This window comes from Xyrauchen texanus, chromosome 15, assembly GCF_025860055.1.
Source record: "Xyrauchen texanus isolate HMW12.3.18 chromosome 15, RBS_HiC_50CHRs, whole genome shotgun sequence".
NCBI lineage: Eukaryota > Metazoa > Chordata > Actinopteri > Cypriniformes > Catostomidae > Xyrauchen > Xyrauchen texanus.
The window spans coordinates 30,815,376-30,827,966 of record NC_068290.1 but is presented as its reverse complement, the minus strand read 5'-3'; the positions used below and the strand labels follow the sequence as shown (position 1 = coordinate 30,827,966).

At 37.7% G+C, this 12,591-nt stretch overlaps 1 pseudogene; it reads right to left on the bottom strand.

Annotated features, from left to right (window-relative positions):
- Nucleotides 1–431: 431 nt before the first annotated feature.
- On the bottom strand, nt 432–12,021 carry LOC127655597 (acyl-coenzyme A thioesterase THEM4-like; annotated as a pseudogene).
- Between the last annotated feature and the right edge of the window lie 570 nt (nt 12,022–12,591).

Genomic DNA, 12,591 nt, shown 5'->3' with positions numbered 1-12,591 from the left:
TTACCGTAACACTGTGGTGTCATTAAATCAACTTTACTGGAATATATGAAGTAATGTGGAATGGATTTTAATGCACGCCACACACACACACACACACACACACAATATGGATACGGTGCACAGCCATCCACCATCAGTCTTGCTAAGAAAGAGGTTCACAGCATAAAGAGAAATGGACATAGCATAAAGGAGGTGATGAGGTGATTATGTTTCATGTATTTTGGAAAAGACATCTGGACCACACAAACTCATGATGCTGGAAAAGTCTGATTTAAACCAATAGAAACATGTTGTGGTACATATCCCACTTAAAACAAGATCAATTAGCTTCAGTTTGAAATTACAGCACTGAAACATTTTTTTGAATTTGTTTTTAATAGAAAATTATTTGTAATTTCAATGCTTATATTACAAATAGTAACATTGTTCACATGACATTTAAAATGTAGCCCATATCAGATAGTCTGAACAAGACCTCTAAACTGACTAGCGTGCATATAACAAACCCTGCCACATTCATCATTATAATATGTATAATCTAATTTTAATTAAAATTGTAAAAAGCCATATTTGTATCATGGATAGGACACTTAACTAGTCTATTTAATTATTTATTATTAAGGCTTGTATTGATACAGTTTGAGAAATAGCCTATATGATGCAAGTAAAGGGCAATGTTACATAAATCAAACTCTGTATCTTTTGATGTGCATATTTTACCACGTGAAATCCAAACAAGTGCACCAAGGTGAGGCCGGACATGTCTTGAGACGGTGGGATATGAACAACTGTTCCCAGGCTGACAACTGGGAGGAAGTGGACCTCATCTGAGGCTGTAGAACAAGAAAATCGTCTCCCAAGCATGGAGAGATTGTAGGTCAAGTACAGCAGGTGGTTTTGGTATCGTGACAAGTTGTCTCACTTGGCACAAAGCAACATCAACCCAGCAGCGAATCTGGTAGTTGCTGAGGTCCGCCTGCAAGAGGAGGCAATGTGAAGCGCAAGGGCAGTCTCACAGGTTAAACAGGGCCAATGGACAACATGGGAAAACGTGGAACACAGCAGACTGACCTGGAAGGATCTGTGGGAGATGGAAGGAGGAATAATTAGTTTCACCATCAGAGCCATGTTCGATGTGCTTCACACTCCCATTAACCTAAACCATTGGACGGGAGAAGATCCACCATGCCTGCTATGCAAAGAAATGGCAACTGTAAGGCACATCTTTACTGGCTGTAAAACCAGTCTTTCCCAAGGCCACTATACCTCGAGACACAATCAGGTACTCCAGCACCTGACAAATATCCTGGAGCAAAGGAGAACTGTTGTCAATCTCCCCAAACAACTGGCTTCTCTAATATAACCGCCTTTGTACCAAAAGGAAAACTGCCAACCCTTACATCTACAAGGAATCAAGCCTGCAAGACATAGCCCATGACTGGAAGATGCAGGTGGATTTAGACCAGAAGCTTATCTTTCCGGCAGAGATCATTATGCATCATAGAGTTAACGGTGGGAGGCTACAGAATTCAAGCATACAAATGGAAAAGTTTGAAATCCGAACATATTGAAGAGTGCTACCAGTGGAGTTGGGCTACAGAGGTTTTGAGCCAGATTAACCACCGAGCTCCTGAAAGAGGTGAGAGTTCAAGGGAGGGCCCTACAGCAAGCCACGAGGTCATTGTCTGAGACCGTAGAGCGTAGTAGTAACTGGCTTTGGCTGACGAGAAAGGACCCAATTTGGGCTTTGAGGTGACTTATAGGAAGGGGTAAAGTGGAGGGAGGCACATCTGGGACTCCAGATGGTGCTGTTGACCCCTCTGGAGGTGTTGTGGGCTTATCAATAAAACACTAGTGAAGGAGGGTTCCCACCTGATAACCCCAATGAAGTGATTACCCCTTACGTCACTCAAGAAATCAAGAGAATGCTGATTAGTGTAAGGGATAGTAAAAATAAGTCATATGAGCTCAGCTGAGAAATATAGACTATATACTGTGTTTTCTGTGTAAGTATGATGCAAGTAAAGGGCACTGTTACATAAATCTACTTCTGTATCTTTTCATATGCATATTTTACCACGTGAAATTCATGAAAACGAATCACTGAACAGTTGAAGCCTATAGTAATATTTTCCTTCCTTAACCTGATTGAAAAAATAAAAAACATATGAAAAATTCATATGAAAATTCACGTTTTTTTTTTTTTTCATTAAACAGTTTTTTGTACCATTAGACAAACTATAAAAAAGTATAAAAGTAAAACGAAAAAACAAAACAAAAAACAAATACAAATAAAAAACTAATTGCATATTTAGACTTTAGGTTTTAAAGTTAATTATCTTCCTGAGGCCCAGCAATTAATTTTTGTGTAGGCCATTTGTTATTTAAGTTTTTCTTAGCCCATACATGCTACAGTGGTAAATCTTATTGTTTTATCAGAGGACACACTGGGCTTTTCAAAGATACAAAATGTTTGTGAGTTTGCCTATGATAACTTCCTCTCCTTGGTCTATAAATATGGATTGAAATTTATAACAGTTCAATTCAGCATATCAAATACAATATGAATAAAATATTCTTTTTCAATAAACACATTTTTTCATATGTATTTTATGCACCAAACACTATATTGACATTTATAAAAGGGAAATTGTAAAACTTTTTTCCCTGGGTCTCAGGAACATATGGTAAGATTACATCATAATAGCTTGTAATGTAAAATAATTAGATATTTATAATGACAGAGCAGGCTGCATATATGAAAATACACAGAAATATTAGTTCACACTTTAAATATATCTTATAAAATGTAATGTCCAAATGTTCAAAGCTCTGTGATTTTGCTTGTTTGTTTGTTTTGTTTTTTGGTGGTGGTGGTGGGAATGGATGGAATGGAGATTGAGAGACATACCTCAAAAGCCTGTTGTATCATATTTGAAACATGCATTATAAAGGGAGGTTTTCAGTGAATATACAAAATTTTAACCATGCACAAGTTGCTTATATGCAGGAAATACTAATTTTAAAATACCAGTAACAAAAGAATCATTACTATCACTTTTACATTTTTAAATTAAGCTGTCATTTACCCAACATAAGAGTTACTTTTTGAGCAAGTCTGGCACCATTTTAAATAGATGGTGCCATAAACATGTGAAACTTACATACCATAGGTTGTTTAGCTCTTCAGCTTAGACAGAGTGAAACAGGAGCCATCAAACAGTGTGTATCATATTTGATACACATGGCGTTATAGTGTTAAAAAAGGAACAGAATGCATTAACTAGAAAGTTAACTAGAAATGACTTACATCTAAAGGTTTTAAACCATAACAGGCCTATTTAAGTGGTAAATCAAGCACTCAACTGACTAATGTTGAGTTAGATTGATTTAAAAATCATATTAAATCATACCTGGCTGTTCACACTTCAGACCTGGCTGTTTGAAAATGTCTGATTCAAAGTGCTTTCGGCTGTTCACACAGTCATCCAATTTACAGATCTGTCACATGTAAGTGAAAAAATCAGATTTGGGCCACATTCAGCTGTGGTGTGAATGTAGACAGCCCCAAATAATCTGAGACATTTTAGAGTTAATAAAAATGAATAAACTGACTTAACTGCGATAAGAAAGGATGATTTTCCAGGGGTGATAGTGGGAGGTGTGGCACATAAGCTTTTGCTTTATGCAGATGATATTTTATTATTTGTCTGCGACACAAATTATTCATTCCTTTTCTCAGGATACAGAGTTAATTGGTCTAAATCTGAAGCTTTGGCTCTGACAACATACTGCCCAGTAATGGGGTTAAAGCCAGGCACCTTCCAGTGGCCCAAACAGGGCATTAAGTATTTGGGCATTTTATCCCAGCAAATTTGTCTGATTTGGTTAATTTTGACCCCTTAATAAAAAGGTTTTCGAATGATGTGGGCAGGTGGGCTTCATTACATTTATCTATGATTTGGAAGGTTAATGTTATTAAATGAGTTGTATTCCAAAATTCAACTACCTGTTACAATCTCTCCCTGTAGATGTTCCCTCTCTTATTTCAAGAAATATGATAGCATGGCGAAGTCCATCATTTGGAATGGTAGGTGTCCCAGTTTGCCTTTCAATAAGTTTCATAGGCCGATTGACAAAGGTGGACGAGGCCTACACAAGATTTTGTTTTATTATTATGCATTCAATCTCAGACATTTGGCTCATTGGTCACTTCCACCTGAGAGAGAGCCCCTCCCTGGATTGGTATTGAACAGAAAGTTCTAGCCCCTATTTTACCATTGCAAAGCCTTTCTATTAAACTAATCGGAGAAGTTAAGTCACACCCCGTTATCTCGCATCTGCACGCACTATGCACAAAAGTGTCCAGAGTGTTTAATTCTGACATTTATGTAAATGTTGCCTCGAGCATATGACTAAACCCAAAGTTGCGTATTGGTGAGTCCCCTTTCTGCTGGTCGAAGTGGATTGTGAGGGGGGTTAATACGATCGGTGACCTACATGAGAGTGGAGTGTTGAAATCGTTTGAAAATTTAATCGAGCATTTCAGGATTCCCAAATCTCAGTTCTTCAGGTACTTACACTTGCACCATCTGCTCTGTATTATTTTTGGGGATAGCATACACCCCCTAAAAGGGCAGATACTCTGGGAGAGGTGATTACTGTTTTTGGAAAAGGTCATGAGGCATCAGTGTACTCCCTGTTAATTCAGAGTCTGGGGATGGAGCTTCAACTTCTCTTAAGAGATTATGTGAGAGAGATTTAAACTTGGTATTGGAAGAGGGAGTGTGGGCTAGGATTCAAAAAAACATCAAGTCTGCATCTAGAGATTCAAGGGTGAGTCTGATGCCATTTAAGATTTTGAATCTAGATTGTATAGACTTGGTCTTAAAGATACACGCACCTGTTGGCGATGCCAATCAGAAGATGGGGACACAACTCGTATTTTTTGGGGATATGCTAAGATAAAGGATAAAGAAGATTCAAGCATTTATGTGTGATGTGTTGGACACACAATTTTCATTTTGCTCCAGACTCTGCATTTTAGGTGATGGGGAGGTCATTAATTTTGGGGATAGCCACTTGAAAGGTTGGGTCCTGGCCAGAGTTATGGTTGCCAGGCAAATCATTCTCAGGGGGTGGAAGACAGCTGGGGCACACTCGTTTCGGGAGGGGTGTGGGGAGTTGGGTGAGGTTGCTGCATTTGAGGCAGCAATTCATAGAAGGTTGGGAAAGTGGGATTTGTTTAATAGGAAGTGGGACGGATATTTCAATTTTTTTGAGGGTTCTCGGGTAGGGGCAGTGGAGAGGGATTTTTATTTCAAAGATTTTAGTTTGATGTGTATGTGCACTCTTGTTTTTTTAAAGTATATATTTTTTTGTTACAATTGTAAGTGACCACTGTAATGCTTGTTTGTTTTGGGTTGGGGAGGGGGTGTTTGGGGGGAGGGGTTTAATTTATATAACTGATTCCGTATTTTATGTTGTGTTTATAGTTTTTTTTGTGGATGGAATCAATAAAAATTTTAATAACAAATATCTCACTTTTCCAGGAAAGAAAAACACCACACAATTCAAGATTTGTGACTTTAACCTTAATAAAGGCACATAAATATGTTACTACTTAATAATAAGCATAAAAAGGTCATTTAAATTCACACCTTTCCTATTAAAAGAAAATATGCTCAATCTTCTTGAAAAAAATAAACAATATGCACCTGCTAAAAAGTATATATAAAACAGAGGTTTTCATTTTGTAATATTTATAATACTACAGAAACCAAGTTTCAAAACACCATGATTAAAAAGAGTGTTAGTTTCTTTAAAAAAAAAAAGTAAATACACAATAAATAAATATAAAGTATTAATACAATTAAAAAAAAAAACATGAGGCAGCCAATTGTTAAAAAAAAAAAAATAGTGTGGGTTCAAATGAGATAGGACTCTTACAAGTGTGTAACTCTTACAAGTGTGCCTATCTAAATACCTCATTCAAAAAGCTGAGGTAAAATATCAGCTTGATCGGTTGGTCAATGCATGTACACACACACTCCACCTTATACACACACCTTTAATCTCACTCACGTGTATAAAGATATGCACACTCTCACACAGCTCTGTGGTGGATTCTGGGCCCCTTTCAGCTTCGTGATCCAAATAAATGGCCCACATTTACTGACACAAATAGAGCTGCAGGAAAAGAAAAAGAAGTTGAGAGAAAGTGTGAGTAAAAAAAAGATAGTACATAAGATTAGTTTACTACAAAAGGTTCATTAATACACCTTGCATTTCGTCAATAGACGTGTTTAAGATATGCATATGCAAGAGATATGCCAATATAATATGTCTATATCTACATTATATTATATAATATATAGATCAAGAGAAAACTTAGAAAATCAATCAGGCAGATTAGTGTGAGCTCGGCTTAAAAGGCCAGAAATCATCAATTATAAAATCACATGTCAGACATATGGGAATATTATTGGAGATTATGAAATGCTTCATGATGGCAATGAGAAAAATGAATGATTGTGTGACACAGCAGTAACACATGATACATGCCAGCTTGGTATACCAGCTGTGTGGTTTTGCCATGCAAAAAGAAGGTAAAATGTGTGAAGTCTACATGGGTGTGTGCATGATGTGGTCTGATTTGATTGGATGTTTATGCATATTTTCACAGTGATTGCATCAGGGGTATAAGCTTGTTTGCTTTCTTACATAATATACACAGAGGTATTACGTGGGAGTATGTTTTTCTAACAACTGTTGTAAAGTGTTTGTGTTTTGTTTGTGTAATCTACCTGTAGCCTCTGTGTGGAGTTTGGACTCATCGGTGCTGGTCACTTTGCAAGTAACAAAGGTTTTTCTCCCCTCTATTCGATCCAAAGCACTGTGGATTATAACCACACTTCCTAGAGGCACTGGACTACACAGGAGAACAGGGTACAACAGTTGAATATTTACTGTATGAGATCACATATAACCAATTTCTAAAACTATAATAAATTGTAAGAATTTTTGTTAACCATTAAGGAAGAGCAATGACATTTTAAAGTCTCCTGAAGTACTAAAATACTAGTTCACCTGCGGTAGTCGATGTTAAGATTGGCAGTCATAACAGGTCCTGACAGGTTGCTGGCAAGAGTACCTATCACCATGTCAATTATGGTGGCTATGGCTCCGCCATGTACAGGACTACCACACAGGAAACTAGTCTGACATCACTTCCTGTTCTAGAACATAACATGGGATTCCCCCAAACTTCACAAATGAGAGCTAGGGTTAGCTGTGCATTAAAGCAGTGGCATTCAATTTCAGACATTTACCTTAAAGCAAAGAACCTCAAACATTTAGCTCTAATATTTTAATAATTTTGATTGACATCGAAATCTCATATTTAAACACTCTTCTCTCACCCAGGTGCCCCCTCCAGTAATGTCCTGCCTGAAACACACAGATGCAGCTCTTTTCTTCCTTATTGACAAACGCTACATATGCGAATGTTGCGTCCTGTTCTTTAACGCTTCTCGTGAAAAGTCAAGCTTTCGCCTGGATGAACTTGCTGAGGTATGCGCCCCCTACCAGACAGAAACAAAGTGACATTTATCATTTAACTTTACACTCAAAACTTTTTCATCTCTATCTTAAATAATAGTTCACTTTTAATCAAATAAACAAATAGAGATTGCAATTACAGCTGCAACAATTAACTAATCGTTAAGAGTTTTCAATTACTGCATTGCATTGTGGATCTATTCTCATTGTAACATGACTGACTTTCTTCTGTTAAACACAAATGAAGATTTTTAGGAGAATATTTCAGCACTGTAGGTCCATACAATGAAAGTAAAACTTTGAAGCTCCATATACCACATAAAGGTAGCATGAAGTAATCCATGAGACTCCAGTGGTTCAATCCATATCTTCAGAAGTGATGTCATAAGTGTGGGTGAGAAACAGATCAATATTTAAGTCCTTTTTTTACTATAAATCTCCACTTTCGCATTTTTCTTCTTTTGTTTTTGGTGATTCACATTCTTCATATAGCTTCTGAAGACATGGATTTAACCATTAAGAACCATTTACTTGTCATGTGAGGACCTAAAGAGCTGAAATATTCTTCTAGAAATCTTCATTTGTGTTCTGCAGAAGAAAGAATCATACACATTAGGAATGGCATGAAGGTGAGTAAATTATGAGAGAATTTTCATTTTTGGGTGAACTATTCTTTAAGTGGGGTTAATAGATTTGTTATGAAACATTTTCAAAGTGTGTTCACATTGACTGATCCAATCACAATCACCTGAGATGTTATGAAATGTTAAATGTGATTGAAATAACAGAAAACCATTTTCAGGAGTGTTTATTTTGAATAAGTAATATTATCTTAATTTGTTATTCAAAAAGTTAACAGATTTGGCCCTATAACTATGTCCCTATATTTAGATGATATCACTTGAATCCCCCTGGGGGCGTTTTACACCAAATGTGGGGTAAATGGCTCCCTCGCTTCCATTTTCTTTAATTAATTTTAATCAAAACAACTTGAATATTTAATAAAATGATTTTTTATTTTTTTTTATCTTGTTACACTTTGTGTCCAGAATAAAAAAGATAATTTTCCTTTAGGTGTGCCTTTAGCCCCATTGTACCTTGTTTTTTTTTGTTTTTTTTTATATAGATGTATTAATTGCAATTAAAATACAAATGGAAATAATCACCAATTATTATTTTTGTCATAATCGTGCATCCCTGTCTTGATTATAATATTGTGCTGATTTGATCTCTCAACATCCCCAACTTTTCTCAAATAAATTTTAGCAGATGATCATATTTATATGCATATGATATGCGTTTCAAGGTATATTATGCATATATATATATATATATATATATATATATATATATATATATATATATACAGGTGAAACTCGAAAAATTCGAATATTGTGCAAAAGTTCATTAATTTCAGTAATTCAACTTAAAAGGTGAAACTAATATATTATATAGACTCATTACAAGCAAAGTAAGATATTTCAAGCCTTTATTTGATATAATTTTGATGATTATGGCTTACAGCTTATGAAAACCCCAAATTCAGAATCTCAGAAAATTTGAATATTGTGAAAAGTTTCAGTATTGTAGGCTCAAAGTGTCACTCTCTAATCAGCTAAACACCTGCAAAGGGTTCCTGAGCCTTTAAATGGTCTCTCAGTCTGGTTCAGTTGAATTCACAATCATGGGGAAGACTGCTGACCTGACAGTTGTGCAGAAAACCATCATTAACACCATCCACAAGGAGGGAAAGCCTCAAAAGGTAATTGCAAAAGAAGTTGGATGTTCTCAAAGTGCTGTATCAAAGCACATTAATAGAAAGTTAAGTGGAAGGGAAAAGTGTGGAAGAAAAGGTGCACAAGCAGCAGGGATGACCGTAGCCTGGAGAGGATTGTCAGGAAAAGGCCATTCAAATGTGTGGGGGAGCTTCACAAGGAGTGGACTGAGGCTGGATTTACTGCATCAAGAGCCACCACACACAGACGGGTCCTGGACATGGGCTTCAAATGTCGTCAGAAGCGTCTTACCTGGGCTAAAGAAAAAAAGAACTGGTCTGTTGCTCAGTGGTCCAAAGTCCTCTTTTCTGATGAGAGCAAATTTTGCATCTCATTTGGAAACCAAGGTCCCAGAGTCTGGAGGAAGAATGGAGAGGCACACAATCCAAGATGCTTGAAGTCCAGTGTGAAGTTTGCACAGTCTGTGTTGGTTTGGGGAGCCATGTCATCGGCTGGTGTTGGTCCACTGTGCTTTATTAAGTCCAGAGTCAACGCAGCCGTCTACCGGGACATTTTAGAGCACTTCATGCTTCCTTCAGCAGACAAGCTTTATGGAGATGCTGACTTCATTTTCCAGCAGGACTTGGCGCCTGCCCACACTGCCAAAAGTACCAAAACCTGGTTCAATGACCATGGTATTACTGTGCTTGATTGGCCAGCAAACTCGCTTGACCTGAACCCCATAGAGAATCTATGGGGCATTGCCAAGAGAAAGATGAGAGACATGAGACCAAATAATGCAGAAGAGCTGAAGGCCGCTATTGAAGCATCTTGGTCTTCCATAACACCTCAGCAGTGCCACAGGCTGATAGCATCCATGCCACGCCGCATTGAGGCAGTAATTAATGCAAAGGGGCCCAAACCAAGTACTGAGTACATATGAATGATTATACTTTTCAGAGGGCCGACATTTCTGTATTTAAAATCCTTTTTTTTATTGATTTCATGTAATATTCAAATTTTCTGAGATTCTGAATTTGGGGTTTTCATAAGCTGTAAGCCATAATCATCAAAATTATATCAAATAAAGGCTTGAAATATCTTACTTTGCTTGTAATGAGTCTATTTAATATATTAGTTTCACCTTTTAAGTTGAATTACTGAAATTAATGAACTTTTGCACGATAGTCTAATTTTTCGAGTTTCACCTGTATATATATATATATATATATATATATATATATATATATATATATATATATATATATATACACTCACCTAAAGGATTATTAGGAACACCATACTAATACTGTGTTTGACCCCTTTGCCTTCAGAACTGCCTTAATTCTACGTGGCATTGATTCAACAAGGTGCTGAAAGCATTCTTTAGAAATGTTGGCCCATATTGATAGGATAGCATCTTGCAGTTGATAGAGATTTGTGGGATGCACATCCAGGGCACGAAGCTCCCGTTCCACCACATCCCAAAGATACTCTATTGGGTTGAGATCTGGTGACTGTGGGGGCCATTTTAGTACAGTGAACTCATTGTCATGTTCAAGAAACCAATTTGAAATGATTCGAGCTTTGTGACATGGTGCATTATCCTGCTGGAAGTAGCCATCAGAGGATGGGTACATGGTGGCCATAAAGGGATGGACATGGTCAGAAACGATGCTCAGGTAGGCCGTGGCATTTAAACGATGCCCAATTGGCACTAAGGGGCCTAAAGTGTGCCAAGAAAACATCCCCCACACCATTACACCACCACCAGCAGCCTGCACAGTGGTAACAAGGCATGATGGATCCATGTTCTCATTCTGTTTACGCCAAATTCTGACTCTACCATCTGAATGTCTCAATAGAAATCGAGACTCATCAGACCAGGCAACATTTTTCCAGTCTTCAACTGTCCAATTTTGGTGAGCTCTTGCAAATTGTAGCCTCTTTTTCCTATTTGTAGTGGAGATGAGTGGTACCCGGTGGGGTCTTCTGCTATTGTAGCCCATCCGCCTCAAGGTTGTGCGTGTTGTGGCTTCACAAATGCGTTGCTGCATACCTCGGTTGTAACGAGTGGTTATTTCAGGCAAAGTTGCTCTTCTATCAGCTTGAATCAGTCGGCCCATTCTCCTCTGACCTCTAGCATCAACAAGGCATTTTCGCCCACAGGACTGCCGCATACTGGATGTTTTTCCCTTTTCACACCATTCTTTGTAAACCCTAGAAATGGTTGTGCATGAAAATCCCAGTAACTGAGCAGATTGTGAAATACTCAGACCGGCCCGTCTGGCACCAACAACCATGCCACGCTCAAAATTGCTTAAATCACCTTTCTTTCCCATTCTGACATTCAGTTTGGAGTTCAGGAGATTGTCTTGACCAGGACCACACCCCTAAATGCATTGAAGCAACTGCCATGTGATTGGTTGATTAGATAATTGCATTAATGAGAAATTGAACAGATGTTCCTAATAATCCTTTAGGTGAGTGAATATAGCCATTGAAAACTATGTAGTTGAAATCTGATGTTGTTTTGAATTCCAAATATTCCAGTGGCTGTAAGTAAATACACAAAACTATTTTAATCACCTGTATAATACTTAAGCGAGCGGTTGTAGCTGGGTAACTTCCGCAAAGGCATCTTCCGTTTTTTCGTCATTTTCGAGTAGTGACAGAAAGTCACTCTGCGCATCTCTGGACTCCACGATGAGTTGGGCTGGCTGAAGCGACTGAGCTGAAGCGCCATCGTCTGGACAAAGAGCAACATTGCAGATTGACACAATGTGTACTGTAGACATGCATGACACATCTCTGACAACACAAAAAAACATCAGCTGACAGATATTACACTTCCCACAGGATCTGACTGTTATTAACACGGCTACTTGGTTTATGATTAAATATTACCGATACAGGACGTATGGTCTGAGGCTGCAGGTGTCTGTGGGTCTCTTTCGAGAACAGCTGGAAAAGATTGCTTCCTATCTGTCCATTAGATATCTGATGGCCGTGGAGGTGGCCTAAGATGATGACAGTAAATCAGCCATTAACAAAGAAATGCAGTGCCTGGCCAACCTATCCAAACTGGTACAAATATATGTTGCAAAGCAAGATGAGTGCTCTTATTACCCTAAACTCGTCTTCGCAATATCTGGTTAACTTATTCATATGACAAGAATAAGTACACTTTGTAATTAACTGAGACAGTTCTGCCACTTAGATTTTTAGACACACCTGTATCGTGTATTTCATGACTTAAACTCCGTGTCAGTAGCACGAGATCGTCGTACTAACGTCCAAATAAAACAACATATTT